The sequence below is a fragment of the Suricata suricatta genome, chromosome 2 (assembly GCF_006229205.1).
Source record: "Suricata suricatta isolate VVHF042 chromosome 2, meerkat_22Aug2017_6uvM2_HiC, whole genome shotgun sequence".
NCBI lineage: Eukaryota > Metazoa > Chordata > Mammalia > Carnivora > Herpestidae > Suricata > Suricata suricatta.
The window spans coordinates 158,309,105-158,325,907 of record NC_043701.1 but is presented as its reverse complement, the minus strand read 5'-3'; the positions used below and the strand labels follow the sequence as shown (position 1 = coordinate 158,325,907).

Sequence of the window (16,803 nt, the reverse complement as noted above, 5' to 3'; positions counted from 1 at the left end):
GCAGCTTAAAACAACAAAAAGCATGATTATCTCTCACAGTCTCCATGGATCAGGAATTCGGAGCAGTTCCGCTCAGGGTCTCTCATGAGATAGCGGTAAAGATGTCAGCTGGGGTCATGTGAAGTCCTTACTAGGGCCAAGGGATATATTTCTAAGATGCCTTGCGTGCATGCCTGGCAAGAGGGGACTGGCTATCGGTGGGAAGCCGCAGTTCCTCTCCACGTGGATTCTCCCAGGGGTGCTTGAGTGTCCTCGTGAAACTCGCTTCTCCCAGAACCAGCTGAGAATAAGTGCCAGTGAGAACACCACCCCTTTTATTACCCAGCTTCGGAAATCAAGTGTCTTCACTTCTGCTATATAGTGTTTCTTAAAAGCCAGCCCACATTCGAGGGGAAGGCCACTAGGCTCCACTTTTTGAAGGCAGAACTATCAATATTTTTAAAAAGAAGCCCCTCGGCACATTGGGGAAGCTCACAGATGACATGTGAACTGGGTTTTGAAGAATAAAAGCAAAGAATAAAAGCCTTCCCTAGGCAAGGTGGTCAGGGAAATTTCAGATAATATTGTGGACTTCTAGGGTTCAGTTCTGAGTTCTGTGCTATGTTATAATCCTCTCCATGACCCATACCTTCAGTAAAAGTCTGAAGACACAACAGCCCTGTGTTCAAGTACTTTGAAGGCATAGCAGTGCAAAAAGATAATAGCAACTGCAGGACATGAATTAACAAGCAGGATAATTGAAAATTTGACGGGGCAGGAAATTAATGACACAGATCATTGAGAGAAGTGAAACACAGCTTTTCAGAGATGCCAGCAAGAGAGGTTGGGTGCAGTATGGCAAACTCAAAAATGCTCACAGTACTTGTGACAGAGGCATTGGGGAAGGCTCTTGATCCCCAACTCTTGGTATCCATTCCAGTTTGGATGTGGGCACCTTCTCCAGGGATAGCCCCTCTATATTTGAGGATTCTGACTCCCCCACTGGCTCCAGGGGTGGGACATGCAAAATTAGGCAAAATCTCATCCCTTGGCCACAGCCATTTTTTTTTTCAGGAGTGGCCAGATAGCCCAATTCCAGATAAATAAATGTTTGCTAGAACAAATTAAAAAATTATTGACTTTCCTAAAACAGTGTTTGAGGGAGCAATTCTCTCTCTCTCTCTCTCTCTCTCTCTCTCTCTCTCTCTCTCTGCCCCTCCCCTTCTATGCCCTAGATTCTTAATGACATGGTTAACTGAGTCGAACCAAACCTGAATTCCATACTGTCTCTGGACATCCAGTTATATGAGTTAACAAATATCTTTTATTGTTTAAGTCAGTATGAAGTGAGTATTATTCTTTCCAATTTTTTGTATGTTGGACAATTTTCACAATTAAAATGTAGAGACAAAACTATATTAGATAACATTTTTCAACTACCAGGCTGGCAAAGATTAAAATGTTTGATAATACACTGTGTTATTAAAGGGGTAAAAACCCTTCCATTCTTCCAGATGCTTAGGCCCAAAATCTTGGAATTGACCTTAATCTGTCTCTTGCTCCTGTTGGCACTACTTTAAAAATGCATCCAGAATCTAGCCATCACTCACAAACCTCATTGCTACCACCCTGGTCCAAATGACTGTTTCTTCCTGAAGTATTGCATTAGCCTCCTAACTAGTCTTTCTGCATCTTTCCTTGCCCCCAGAGTCTCTTCTGGCTCCAGGGCCCCACAGTCTCTTCTGAACACTGCAATCAGTGTGATCCTTTCAAGTGTAATCCAAGTCATGTCACTCCTCCAAACTCTCCAGTAGCTTCTCCCCTTGGAGGAAAAGCCCTAGTCCTCATAACAAACTACAAGATGCATACCTCTTAACTCTCTAAACCTCATTTCTCACTATTATTCCCTTCGCTTACTTTACTTTAGCCACATGGGCCTCCTTACTGTTTCGAGAACATGACAGAACTTTTGTTGCTTTAAGTTTTTTGTAATTTCTGTTCCTTTCTCCAGAGTTTGTAATCTCTGAAATAGTTACTTCTCAGTGAGACCCACCCTAACCATTCTATTTTAAATGATAACTGTCCTTGCCACCCACACTTCCTACATCACCATTTTACATCCAGTATGTTTTACTTATTGGTTTGTTTGTCTCCCTACAACTTGAATATAATCTTCAACAGAGTGGGAGTTTGGCTCTAAAAATGAATAAGGAAGCTCTTGATATGAAAAGATCTCAAAGAAATGTTGTTAAATAAAAAACCGACAGCTGGTGAAATACCTCATAATGAAAACATAAATGCTAACTTGAAATTAATCACAGTCTTAAAAGTAAGGGCTAAAACTGCAGAGCTTGTAATGGAAAAAAATAGGAGGAAATCTTACTGACCTTGAGTTTAACAAAGTTTCTTAGATTCAACAGCAGAAGTAACCTTAAAAGACTGGTCTTCATTCAAACTAAGATCTGTTCTTCAAGAGACATTGCTAAGAGAATAGAAAGATGAGCCACACACTGGGAGAAAAAATATTTGCAAATCATATATCTGATAAAGGACTTGTATCCAGAACATAAAAAGAATTCTCAAAACTTAACAGTAAGAAACCAACAATCCAATTATAAACCAAAGATTTAGACAACAAAAAAAGGTATATGGATGGCAGATAAGCACACGAGATGTTCAACATCATTAGTTATGAGGGCATGGAGATTAAAACTACAGTGAGATGCCACTATACCCACTAGAATGGATATAATAAAAAAGACAATAATTTGCCAAGAATGTGGTACCATGTTATACCATGTCATGAGGACCCTCAGCAGCTCTCTGGAGAGGCCCACATGGAGAGGAACTGAGGCCTCCTGCCAACAGGCAGTATTAACTTGACAGTTGTGTGAGTCATTGTGGACATGGATTCTCCAGCCCCAGTCCAGCCTTCATATAACTGCAGCCCCTGCCGATATCCTGACTACAACTTCCTGAGATACTCCAAGTCCTAATCACTCATCTAAATCACTATCAAATTCATCACTACAGAAACTGATAATAAATGTATATTGCTGTTTTAAGTCACTATGCTTTGTAGTAATTTGTCATATAGGATAAAAAGAAATAACATATACGTTGGCTGGCACACAGTGAGCCCTTCATAAAAGTTCACTGTTATCGTTGTCATTGAGTTGCATGCATGGGTTTGTTTTTACCAGCAAATGCAGGTTTCTTGCAGAGGAAGTCTTCAGTTCATTCCTTTTTCTTTTCTTTCCTTCTTTTTCTTTCTTTTTTTTTTTTTTTTTCACTCTCTGCCTCTCCTCATCCTTTTTAATCCCTCAGCACAGTGCTGGGCACTCATACCACAGAAGCCCACTAAGTAACTCAAAGAGAAGGATTGAAATCCAAAGGTGAAACAGTTTTACCTTTGTTCCTGTAAGGATAACTTTCCACTACCTAAAATACTTGATTATCTCTTTTGGTGCAGTTAATGTAAATTCCTGGGCTTTCATATGTTCGTTTGTAATTAGTGAGCTGTAAAGGCAAGGAAGACTAAGGGGTGAAGAGGAAAGACTTGGTTAATTAAAAGGAGACCATGAAGAAACAAGCACTGGGTAAGACAAGACCAGTTAAGACAGTTAGCAGTGGCTCAGTTGGTTAAGCATCTGACTCGATTTGGGCTCAGGTCATGAGATTACAGTTTGTGAGTTCAAGCCCTACATTGAGCTCTGTGCTGACCATGCAGAGCCTGGTTGGGATCCTCTCTCTCTCTCTCTGCCTGCCCCTGCTCATGCTTACACATGCGCATGCTCTCTCTCTCAAAATAAATAAATGGACTTTTAAAAATGGAGGTTCAGGGAAGTGCCTGTAGTAAAAAGAGTAAAAATTGGGAATCGCACCTGGAGGACAGCCAGGAAAATCACACTGATTAATCAGAACTTCAGTGCTCATGGGTTCGAGGCCCCCATCAGCTGCCAAAACGTGTTTGTTAATAATGATGGTATTGTTTTTGTTGTTGATGTTTGTTGCCTCCATAATTGTGGCTAGTTACTTTGAGAATATATCCTATATTAATAAAATATTCAATACCACAGAGCATTAAAAATACATCATATCTCCACCAGAAGCCTTCTAGAACTGATCAATGAATTCAATAAAGTTGCAGGGTACAAAATCAGTGTACAGAAATCAGTTGCATTCCTATACACCAATAATGAAGCAGCAGAAAGAGAAATCAAGAATTGATCCTATTCACCATTGCACGAAAAACCATAAAATACCTAGGAGTAAACCTAACCAAGGATGTAAAAGACCTATATGATGAAAACTATGGAAAACTTATGAAAGATATTGAAGAAGACACCAAGAAATGGAAAAACATTCCCTGTTCATGGATTGGAAGAATAAACATTGTGATAATGTCATTACTACCCAAAGCGATATACACATTCAATACGATCCCTATCAAAATTGCACCAACATTCTTCTCAAAGCTAGAACAAACTCTCCTCAAATTCATATGGAACCACAAAAGACCCCAAATAGCCAAAGTAATATTGAAGAAGAAAACCAAAATGGGAGGCATCACAATCCCAGACTTTAGCCTCTACTACAAAGCTGTCATCATCAAGACAGTATGGTATTGGCACAAAAACAGACACATAGACCAATGGAATAGAATAGAGAACCCAGAACTGGGCCCACAAATGTATGGCCAATTAATTTTTGACAAAGCAGGAAAGAGTATCCGATGGAAAAAAGACTACCTCTTTAGCAGGTGGTGCTGGGAGAACTGGACAGCAACATGCAGAAGAATGAAACTAGACCACTTTCTTATACCATACACAAAAATAAACTCAAAATGGCTGAAGGACCTGAATGTGAGACAGGAAACCATCAAAACCCTCAAGGAGAAAGTAGGAAACAACCTCCTTGACCTCAACTGCAGCAATTTCCTACTTGACACATCACCAAAGGCAAGGGAAATGAAAGCAAAAATGAACTACTGGGACCTCATCAAGATAAAAAGTTTTTGCACTGCAAAGGAAACAATCAAGAAAACTAATAGGCAACTGACAGAATGGGAAAAGATAGTTGCAAATGACATAATGCATAAAGGGCTAGTATCCAAAATCTACAAGGAACTCACCAAACTCCCACCCCAAAAAACAAATAACCCAGTGAAGAAATGGGCAGAAGACCCGAACAGACATTTCTCCAAAGAGGACATCCAGATGGCCTACAGGCACATGAAATGATGCTCAACATCACTCATCATCAGGGAAACACAAATCAAAGCCACACTGAGATACCACCTCACACCAGTCAGAGTGGCTAAAATGAGCAAAACAAGAGACTATAGATGCTGGCGAGGGTGTGGAGAGACGGGCACCCTCCTGCACTGTTGGTGGGAATGTAAACTGGTACAGACGCTCTGGAAAACAGTGTGGAGGTTCCTCAAAAAACTATCCATAGAACTCCTTTATGATCCAGCAATAGCACTGCTAGGGATTTACCCAAGGGATACGGAAGTGCTGATGCATAGGGGCACATGTACCCCAATGTTCACAGCAGCATTTTCAACAATAGCCAAATCATAGAAAGAGCCTAAATGTCCATCACCCAATGAATGGATCAAGATGATGTGGTATATATATACAATGGAGTATTACATGGCAGTGAGAAAGAAAAAAATCTGGCCATTTGTAGGAAAGTGGATGGACCTCGAGGGTATCATGCTAAGCGAAATAAGTCAGGTGGAGAAGGACAGATACCATATGTTTGCACTCATAGGTCTAACAGGAGAGCAGGAGAAACCTAATGGAGGACCAGGGGTAGGGGAAGAGGAAAAGAGAGTTGGGGAGAGAGAGGGAGGCAAAACTTGAGAGACTATTGAATACTGAAAACGAACTGAGGATTGAAGGGGAAGGGGGAGGGGGGGAAAGAGGTGATGGTGATGGAGGAGGGCACTTGTGGGGAAGAGCACTGGGTGTTGTATGGAAACCAATGTGACAATAAACTATTTTAAAGAAATACATCATATCTACGTAGATAAATAATCCAAGCCTCATTCCTTGCTGATAGAATATCTTCTTTGTATGTCCTGGACAATAGACCATAACATTCTCTGATAATATTCAAGGAAAGTTTTGTAATCCTAACCATTTTACTTATGGAATTAAAGATATTTAAATCTACTCTTTATGGTACAAAGTTCATATAATAATTGAGGCCACACATGACATGGACCCAAAGTACGTATCTTATTGTTAGGAGAAAAAATAAGGCTTATTTGTGAAGTATCCCATATTTGGCTCTAGTCTAGCAACAGGTTGTGCAAACAAGCAAAGGACAATAAGTAGTCATGGTCATCTTGGTTTCTTGCTTGGCAGTTAGGTGACATGTTGCCAGTGATTTCTGTGATAGCTAGGTGGACAGTCAAAAAGGAAAAACAGGTAATTATAATGATAGAAAAACAGGTAATTATAATGATAGTAATAGTAATCAACCTTTGCTGTGTTCCAACTATCTGGCTGATATTAGAGTAACAACTTTATTCTTTCTCTGTAACCTCAAACAATCCAATAAAATAGGTGTGATTACCATTTTACAGATGAGATAACTGAAGTTTAGATCATGTCATGGAACCTCAGCTACCCTGTGCTACCTTTCTGCTTCTCATTTTCTGACACTTGTGACCAAAATCAGAATAAGTCTTGTTCTAACAGAATGAGGCTCTTGTTTCTAACTTAAAAAAAAAATCATTTTAACTAATTCTATCTTGGTGGTTTATTATCTTGATCTAGAAAGGCAACAGACTGTGGTTGAGTTTTCAGACCAGTATTTGAGACCTGGTTTCACCACTTACTAGCTGTGCATCCTTGAAGAAGTCATATTTATTTAAGCTCATTTTCTTATCCATAAAGTAAGAATAATGACTCAACTTCCAGGGTTGCTGCCCTTGGTCTTTCTTCACAGCAGCCACAGTGACCTTTTCAAAATGCAAAATGGACCATGTTATCTCACTTCAACTTAAAATTCTGCAATGAGATCCCATTTTTCTTAAGATATAAACATGACTTCCAGAGCCTCTCATGATCTGCCCCTACTTAATCTCAGGCTCATCTCAAAACTATGCTTCCCCTAAGCCCAGGTCATTGGCCTAATCCTCTCATTCCAGGACTTTTGCAGTATGACGTTCTCCCTGTCCAGAAGGCTTTGCCTCCCTTACCCCTTTTACTGCCACCCATCTGACTCCCCTTAATTAATCTTCTCATCTTTAGGGTCTTATTTCAAGTGTGACCTTTTAATAAACTCTTGCAAAGCAGAGACAGGGGCTCTCTTTCCAGTCCTGGCTCCTGAACTCACTGTAGGGCCTGTTGCTTCCAAGAGTGCTTCCCAGAATTAATGCCAAGATTAGGAAATAGTTTTGAAAGCACCCTGCTGGGTGGTGTCCCTGGCTACAATTTCCAGGACGCCTGCAAGAGTTAGGCCTTGGGCTAGAAGGAGCTAGCGAAGGAACTGGAACTTGCTGGATGAGTCATTGCCACCACATAAGGGGAGACATAGCATCTCAGGCCTAAGATCCAAATGTCCCATTTGTTTTTTATGTATTCAAATAAGTGTTACCAAGTACTTACAGAGTTTGAAGTACAATGCTATTCCGAAGATCTAAAGGTGCGGCGGGAGGTGGGAGGGGAGAGGGGGGCAGTGAAAGAAAGTTAAAAGATGCTCCCTGCCCTGATGGGGCTTACCATCTACCGGTGATATAGATATTAATGAAATACTTTATAAACATATGCAAAGTTACAACTATCTATGTTCTACAAAGTAGAACCCACGTGATGGGGGAACTGATCAGCCGGGGGCATCAGGAAACTAATGACTGAATTGGGCTATGAAAACAATATCAGATCTTGATGAATAATTACCTACATAAAAGTAAAATTTTATTTGAGTATACGTGTTAGCAGATGGATGGGGCTTTTAGAACATTTTAGATTACATCATGGATCATAATATGACTATTATTTTTTGGTAGAGTGAGATGGAATCCGTCACCAAATCTTTTCCTATTTTTTTAAATTATAGGTAGTTACCAAGAAACCTTTTTATACAAATAAGTAAATGCAAACAAAAGCCAGATAAGTGAATGAACGGAATTTTGCCAAATCTTTGTCACAATTTTTCCGTCTCCTTAAATTTTGCTAAAGGGTTAGGAACTATCTCATTTGCAAAAGGACAAGTTACTCATTTGAGTAGTCTCTCAGTCTCTGGAAATAACATCAAAGTCAAGTGACTTATCAAGTGACTATTAATTGTTCTTGTTTCTCTGTCACTTAAAGCCATTCTGGTTTTGGAGCTAAAAACCCCATGAAATTGGTTGTGTTCTATAATTTTTCTTATTGATTGCAAACAAAGATCTATTTAAATTATTTAGGTCATGTTAAAGTGCCTTAAGAAGACATTATAGATGGTAGAAATTGGTACTGTAAAAATACTATATGTCGGTTTGTAATTTCAAGATTTAAACAGTAAGCTTAAAATTGTACATTTGACATAATTAAAAGGACATGCCACCATCTGAGGAGATACTCTTAATTTTTTAATGTTTATTTATTTTTGAGGGAGAGAGACAGAGTGTGAGTGGGGAAGGAGCAGAGAGAGAGACAGACAGACAGATTGTGAAGCAGGCTCCAGGCTCTGGGCTGTCAGCATGGAGCCCAACATAGGGTTCGAACTCATGGACCGGACTGTGAGACAATGAGCTGAGCTGAAGTTGGACCCTTAACCAACTGAACCACCCGGGCCCCCCAGGATATGTTAATTCTAATTAAATGAAACTGTTTCCTAAGGCTCAGGGCATTATATCTTAAATTATATTTGGGGTACACTTTGTCTTACCAGGTGCATAAGTGGATGCTTTTAAGAGTGCAGTTTTATCTACTTGGTGGAAATAGCCCCGGGTGCAGGGCTAACAAAAAGGTATAAAAATAATTGTTTGGGAGCATTATTTACAGAATTTACATGTTTCTGTCACAGTAGTAAGGGCATGATAGAAATGCATGAATGAGGAAGAAAATGAGTGGCAGTAAGGAGATTGGTGCCCAAAGAAGAGTAAATATGGATTTAGCATATCAATTAATATTTTTCCTGTGTCTGTTTCAACTCAATTTAAGTATGAATTAAACAGAAACTTCCTCCTAGACAAGAACCAATGAAGCGGACTCATTTTTCCCGATTTTCGCCTGTGAGCCAGAGAGGAGATTATGTTTGTTTCTTAGATCAAAATTAGTAATTTCCCTTGGTTTGGCTTTTTTTTTTCTTCACGAATAAGATCCCTTAGGAGAAGTTTTAAGAAAAAAGAATAGTGTGATCGCAGTAACTAGCCCTGCACCAAAGTAGATGTGCAAAGGGTTACAGTTTATTGCTTAAAAGCTGATGAAACCCAAGTTCCAAAAGAAAATACTCTTCAGTGTATTCCATTTAGACCATTTAGCTTGTTAAGAACAGCTTTATTGAGATGTAATTTATACACCATAAATTCACCTAATTCAGTGGGTTTTAGTATATTCACAGGGTTGTGCAACCGTTACGATATAAATTTAAAACCTTTTCATCGGCCAAAAAGAAAGTTTGTATCCATTAACAATCATTTCCCAGATCTTTCACTTTTGTTAAAGGTAGATTTTCTTCAAGCTGATGTGAGGCAACCCAGGAGTTATAGAAGTGGTTTAGAGCTGCTATTTGGAGTCTCATAGGCACAAACATTTCAGAGAATAATGAGATACTAGTTTATTTAGCTCACTTGTTGGGTACAAGCTGATCTAGCCTTTTTTATTTTTTTATTTAAAAAAAATTTTTTAATGTTAATTTTTGTGAGAGAGTAAGAGAGCGTGAGCAGGGGAGGGACAGAGAGAGAGGGAGACACAGAATCTCAAGCAGCTCCAGGCTGAGCTGTCAGCACAGAGCCTGACAAGGGGCTTGAACTCACAAACTGTGAGATCATGACCTGGGCCAAAGTCAGACACTCAACTGACTGAGCCACCCAGGCGCCCCTGATCTTGCCTTTTTAAAATTGAGGTGAAAGTCATGTACCATAAAAATACCCATCTTTTCCTTTTTAATGTTTAAAGAGAGACAGGAGAGCATGAGCAGGGGAAGGAGAGGAGCACAGAGAGAGGGAGACACTGAGTCCAAAGCAGGCTATATATAGGCTCTGAGCTATCAGCACAGAGTCCAACAAGGGGCTCAGACTCACAAACTGTGAGACAGTGACCTGAGCTGAAATCAGTCGCTTAACCGACTGAGCCAACCAGGTGCCCCAAAAAGTAGCCATCTTAAAGTCAACAATTCTGTGGCATTTAGTGCAATCACAATGTTATGCAATAGACATCTTTACCTTCTTCCAAACCATTTCATCACTCCAAAAGGAAACCCTGTACCCATCAAGCAGCTTCTCCTCTCTCACCACCACTGGCCCCAGTAACCACCAAGCTGTGTTCTCTCTCTGTGGAGCTACCTATTATGGCTATTTCATATAAGTGGAATCACATTTGGCTTCTTTCACTTAATATATTTTTGAAGTTCATTCACATTGTAGTATAGATCACTACTTCATTCCTTTTTACAGCTGAATTATATTGTGTGTATATACACAATTTGTTTATCCACTCTGTTAATGAACATTTAGACTGTTTCCACTTTTTGCGTGTTGTGAAAAGTGCTGCTATGGAATAAGCATGTATGTGTACTTGTTTAAGTACCTCTTTTCAGTTGTTTTGGATATATCTAGGAGTGGATTCCTAGGTCATATGCTGTTTAACTTTTTGAGGAACCGCTAAACTGTCTTCCACAGTGGCTGAACCGTTTTACAGTCCCAGTAGCCAGGAGTGAAGACTCCAATTTCTCCATGTCCTTGTCAACACGTATTTTCTGTGTTTTTGATTATAGCCATCTTAGTGGGTATAAAATTGTATAGCTAATAACCTATGTTGACAAAAGAAAATGAGTATCTTTTTAGTATAAGTGTGAATATTCAAGAAAAAATAAAGTATGAATTTACTTTTGACATATTTCCTTTTACTTGAAGGCATGATGTTGATCTGTGAAAATTAAATAGGTACTTTCCCATTTTATACTTCTAGAAGTTATGCAAAATGTAAAATTGAGACCAAAGTTGAGACATGAGTAAATGAAGAGCATCCCTCAGCTTTCTTGCTTCTGACCAGAAAGGAAACATTGTACTATATTTTTAGCACATCATTTCTGCCCAGCACACATCTTCATAAATCTTGAATATCCTTGTCCCAAAATTAATAAGATGCAGACCTTGCCATGATGTGTCAGCTGAGTGAAATAAGGCACTAGCACCTTTAACATTTAATTATGCTTTTTGCTTTATTCTAAAGAGAATCTCCCTCAGAAACAATGTATTCTTTGATAATAGGTTGTGGTTAAATTAAAAACCCATTATGCCACTGTACAATATGTATGCTCCCCAAATATCCACCAGGACCAAAGTATCCATTCCTACAGACCTGTTCTGCCCTAATGGAAACGCACTTAAGTCAGAGAAAGAGGAGATCTGTAGCTGTACCTTGACTGAAGGGGGCCTTGCTAGACTACCCGGTGGCTTAGCTACCTGGGGGTTTGTACGCACCAGGGCATGAACTGTACCAAGATGAAGGACAGGTGAAGGCACACTTTCCTTTCGTAGGGTGGGAGGACAGACTAAGACATTGAGCACTGCCTCAATTGCTTTCTCAGAAAGATGGATTTTAGGAAAGATGCAGAAAACAATAACAAATTGATTCCCTTGAAACTATTCCCCACACACCCCTTGGAAACGTCTTCCTGTGGACATTCTCCAGTTTCAAACTGCTCACACACACAATTATCTTCTTATCCCTTCTCTCCTCACTGATTGTCCCATCTCTGAATTCCTACAGCCTTCATGGTCTACTCTTCATATTTTAGGAATCCATTTCTCTTTAAGTAACTGTAAAGAAATCTTATTTTCATGGGTGGCTGCTGGAATCCATACCTCATATGGTTATGCGGGGTGGCAGTTCAGGGAAAGAGGGTATTGTAAGCTGGAAGGAGTGGGATTTGTTTTGGACCTTCAAGAATGAGAATTTTGTAAGAACAAAGGGTGAAATGCATCTAGGTATGAACATGTATCAGGATATAAACCTGATGCTGTAAACAAAGATTCAAACTAATAGCAACTGCTTAAATGAGTTCTCTCGTGTCCCAGAACATGATTAGTCTAAAAGTACTACAGTTACTGCCCAAAAGGCAGCAGGTTTCTTCAACCTTTTGCTCTGCCCACCTAAGGTATAGACCTTGTCCATGGGGCCAAACATGGTTGACAGCTTCTGGGTCTGTATTCTAAAGGAAAAGGGAGAACATAAAGAAAATACTCAGAGGACATAACCTTCCTTTTAAATGCAAAACCCAGATGTTTCATGCCACTTACACTCACATCCTGTGAGCTAGAACTTATTCATACATTTAACACCAGCCGACGGGGAAGCTGGGGGAAATATGGAATTCAGCTGGACTTTTAGCTCCAAGCTAAAACTTAGGGCTTTTTTAAAATTTTTTAAAACTTTTTTTTAATGTTTTTTATTTATTTTTGATACAGAGAGAGACAGAGCATGAGAAGGGGAGGGGCAGAGAGAGAAGGAGACACAGAACCGGAAGCAGGCTCCAGGCTCTGAGCTAGCTGTCAGCACAGAGCCCGACGCGGGGCTCAAACCCACGAACGTGAGATCTGACCTGAGCCGAAGCCAGAGGCACAACCGACTGAGCCACCCAGGCGCCCCAGGGCTTTTTTTTTTAATGTTTGTTTGTTTGTTTTTAATTTTTGAGAGACGGACAGAGGCAGCATGAGCAGGAGAAGGTCAGAGACAGAGGGAGACACAGAATCCGAAGCAGGCTCCAGGCTCTGAGCTGTCAGCACAGAGCCCGATACGGGGCTCAAACCCACGAACCGTTGAAATCATGACCTGAGCTGAAGCTGGACGCTCAACAGACTGAGCCAGCCAGGCGCCCTAGGGGCTTCTATTACTAAAGAAAATAGATGAGACTTGATAGTGAGTCAATGAATAGCCTTATAGGTAGAGGTCAAAAATAAAAAGACAGTACAGAACACAGAATATGGAAAACAAATGACCTGGGAATATAAGAAAAAGATTCTACAGTGTCTGACTAAGGAGCTGCAGGTATGGGAGCTATTGAGGGCTTCTAAAGAGTATCTCCAAGGTTCTTTCTTTGCTTGCTACTTTTTTTTAGGGGCGTTTAGGGCTGGTGAGGTGGAGGGCAGCATGTGTAGACATGCTGAGGGTGGGGCATCAGGTAGTCAGGATGGGTTAGGTGCTTGCCATTCAAAGTTTGCTCCAGGGTCTGACAGCATCACCATCACCTGGAGGCTTGTAAGAAATGCAGAATCCCCATCCCCACTAGAGAATTATAATCTGCATTTTAACAAATTCTTCAAGTGACTAAGATCACAGTAAAGTTTGAGCAGCACTGGGCTAGATTATGCTTTGGTATGGAATAATCCTAAAATCTGTCTTAAAGACAAAGATTATTTCTTACTCATGCTGAAAGCCCATCTGGGAAGTAGGTGACTTTGCGTCATCCTCCTTACCGGGGCACTGGGCTGATGGGGCCATCAACAGTCATGTGGCAGGGAAAGTTCTTATGTGGCTCTCATGCTTCTCTTGAATTTCCTTGGTCAAAGCAAATCCACAGTCATGGATAGGCCATGCCTATCTTTAAGGAGGTGGGAAGAACAGTCCTTACCATGTCCGTGGAAGAATGGAAATCCCAGAGGTGAAGCCTCGACAGCCAGGGAATCCCAGAGGTAGTGAGGACATTCAACAGTTATTACAGTATCAATGTGAAGGATCAGACACTGGGGAAATGAGTCAATAGGAAGGAAAAGGAGAGCACAAACAAACATTCCAGAATATTTCTGAAGGGTAGCTATAGAAGACTTTCAGCTTTAGAGAAGAAAAATTAGGGACAAATTGGGTGGGTAGTAAGTGAAAAGGGTTAAGTTTGGAATGAGCATGCCAAGTCAGATATTAAGGTCAAGGTTCACCCTCTGCCTATCTTTCCAATCTCATCCTGTGTCACCTCCCCTTTCCCTTACCATGTCCAGCCACACTCACTTTCTGTTCCTTCATACACCAAACTTATTCTCACCGTAGTAGGGTTGTTGTACCTACTGTTTCTTCTGGAATGCTCTTTTCTGGGTTTGTCATGAGCTCCTGCCTGTCATTTAGAACTCACCACGGTGTCATCTCCTCAGAAAGACCTTTCTTGATCCAACAAATGTGGCCACCTAGTCACACTTTATCACACCTCCCTATTTCAGTTATCAGAATAGTACCTAGAGCTAATTGGTATTTTTGTCTATCATCCTCCCCTCATTAAAAAGTAAGCTCCACGAGGGTGCCTGGGTGGCTCAGTCAGTTGAGCATCTGACTTCGGCTCAGGTCATGATCCCACGGCCCGAGAGTTTAAGCCCCACATGAGGTTCTGTGCTGACAGCTCAGAGCCTGGAGCCTGCTTCAGATTCTGTGTCTCCCTCTCTCTCTGCCCCTCCCCTGCTCGCACTCTGTCTCTCTCAAAAATAAATGAACATTAACAAAAAGTTAAGTTCCATGAGAACTCCATGGACTGTGACCTGGATCACTGGCTTCAAGTACAGAGCTGGTACTCAATAAATATTTACTGAATGTTCACATGGAAATTTTAGTTAAGAAGTATACAATGAGGGAAATACAGGTCCAGTGAGAAAAGGAAATTTGGAATGGTAAGGTTCTCTATGGTAGTGAAGATCAAGAAGATCAAACCTTTAGGAATGTTCTCTGTCGGTAGAAAAGTGTTGGAGACTGAGATGTCTAAAACGTAGAATAAAGTGGTTCCTAAGGAGGACAATATATGGGTCAGTGGGGCCAAGAGGGAATAAGAAAAAGACCACTGCATTTGGAAAGGTCATTTGTGACCACTGAATAAGAGTAAAAACGTAGAGCTTAAGGAGAAAAAGGACAGAGCAGATAGAACTCATTACTGGAGTAGCTTGGCAGTAAAGTGAATTAGTACTCTGGCAGGATTGAGTGGTTTTCTTTTTGAGAGTCCTATTCATTTCTCAAGGAAGTGAGCTAGAGAAGGGCAAAGATGTATAGGAGGGGCTCTTAACCTGAAGTTCATGGATCCCTGGGTGTGTGCATGGGAGGTGGGAAGTGGAGGGAAGAAGATATGTAGCTCCATTATTTTCCAAAAGGCCGAGACGCTAAGGTTAATAACCATTGTTGAGGAGAGAATAGGTGAGTAAAACAAATTAAAAACAAAATCTCCCAGAGGTCCAGAGAAGGGCTAGCTTCAGAAAAAAAAAAAAGGAAAACCTCTTCCTTAAAGAAAAGCTATAGCCAGATGGAAAAGTTCACCATTGCATCATCATCTCAGTAAACAGGTATTAAGGTCAGAGTTGGAAACTGAGAGGCTTGTACAAACACGCTCCAGAGAAGGGATAGTGAAGCTGGGCAGGCAGAGGAGAGGGGAAAGCTCCCGCATTCCTTGGGCGAGCCAGCAGCCCTCGTGGAGCTAGCTCCTGAGCCAACAACGTCGCCCAGGGGGTGGTGCTCGAGTCTGGGGCTGGGAGGGACATCGGTCTTATCATAAAAGGGAATCACCACCCGGCAGTGGCGGTCATCAGTGCGTCAGCTTAGGGGAAAGCTGCACATCCGAGCTTCTCCACAGTCGCCGTACTTTCTGTGCCGTTGCCACAGCTGCCTCCAGACCGGCCTCTCCGCCTGTCGTCATCTGAATCATCCCTCCCCATTTCGACATCTCTCGTCCCTGCCTCCAGCTCTCGGCCCGGTGCAGGACCCAGTGACAGCGGGCCCCGGAGAATTCACTCATTCAACAACTGCTGGGTTTACAGGGCGACTTCGGGTGCAAGCGCGGTGAGGCGCGATGGGGCCCGAGGAGCACAGGGCCTTTGGGAGTCGGCTCGCGAGCTCTACGGGGCGGGGGGACATCGCTCCAGATCTGACCAGAATCTATCGGGCCGCCGCGTGTTGCCACAGCTTCCCAAAACAGCCGGCGGGCCGTGCCAGGGGATACCCGGCTCAAGCTGGCTCCACCTCATGCCGCCCGGGCTTGTGATCCCGCGGGAACACAGCTCTCAGGCCAGGGCCGCCCGCTCGCGACCCGCGAGTCCCGGGATTTGGGGCGGGCGCTCGAACGCAGGTCCTAACGGCATCCGTCAGCGGTTGACCCTGAAGTCCTGGCGCTGTGCCCCATCCACCCCAAACGGTACAGCATGCAGCTCCGCCGGCAGCAGTCTGGGCCCCAAATGTGGGCGCACTCGCCCCTGGCTCAGCGCTCTCTTCCGGTAGCCAATCGGATCCCGAAGTGATGAGGGCCAATGGCCGCGGTCAAAGTATCAAGAGTGGTTGAGCCTATCAAAGTTCGGCCTTAAGTTTCTCCCGCCCTCCAGAAAAGTCGGAGGGCGGGCTGATCTTACATGTTGGCCAATCAATAGCCAATAAACAAGAAGCCTCCAAGATCAAAGGGGAAGGGGTGGGACCTAAGCAGTAGCAACGCCACGGGGCGGAGGAATGACAGGCAACTTCTCTAATACCACACACATTTTTTTCTACGTAAGCAAGGGGGCGGGGCTAACTTGGTGGCTGCACCAATGGCCGGTTGGAGGGCGTGTCCGCGGGCCAAGCGGGAGCCGGAGGCCCCGGGCTCTCTGGGCCGCGCCTGAGGCGGACGCAACGGGGCCGGGGGGCGTTGGCGGCAGCGGCAGCGGCG

At 42.3% G+C, this 16,803-nt stretch overlaps 1 protein-coding gene across 1 annotated transcript in view; it reads left to right on the top strand.

The window, feature by feature from the left end:
• Positions 1-16,803, top strand: part of SLC25A28 (solute carrier family 25 member 28) — a 30,897-nt gene that overhangs the window by 4,436 nt on the left and 9,658 nt on the right. The window lies entirely within an intron of this gene.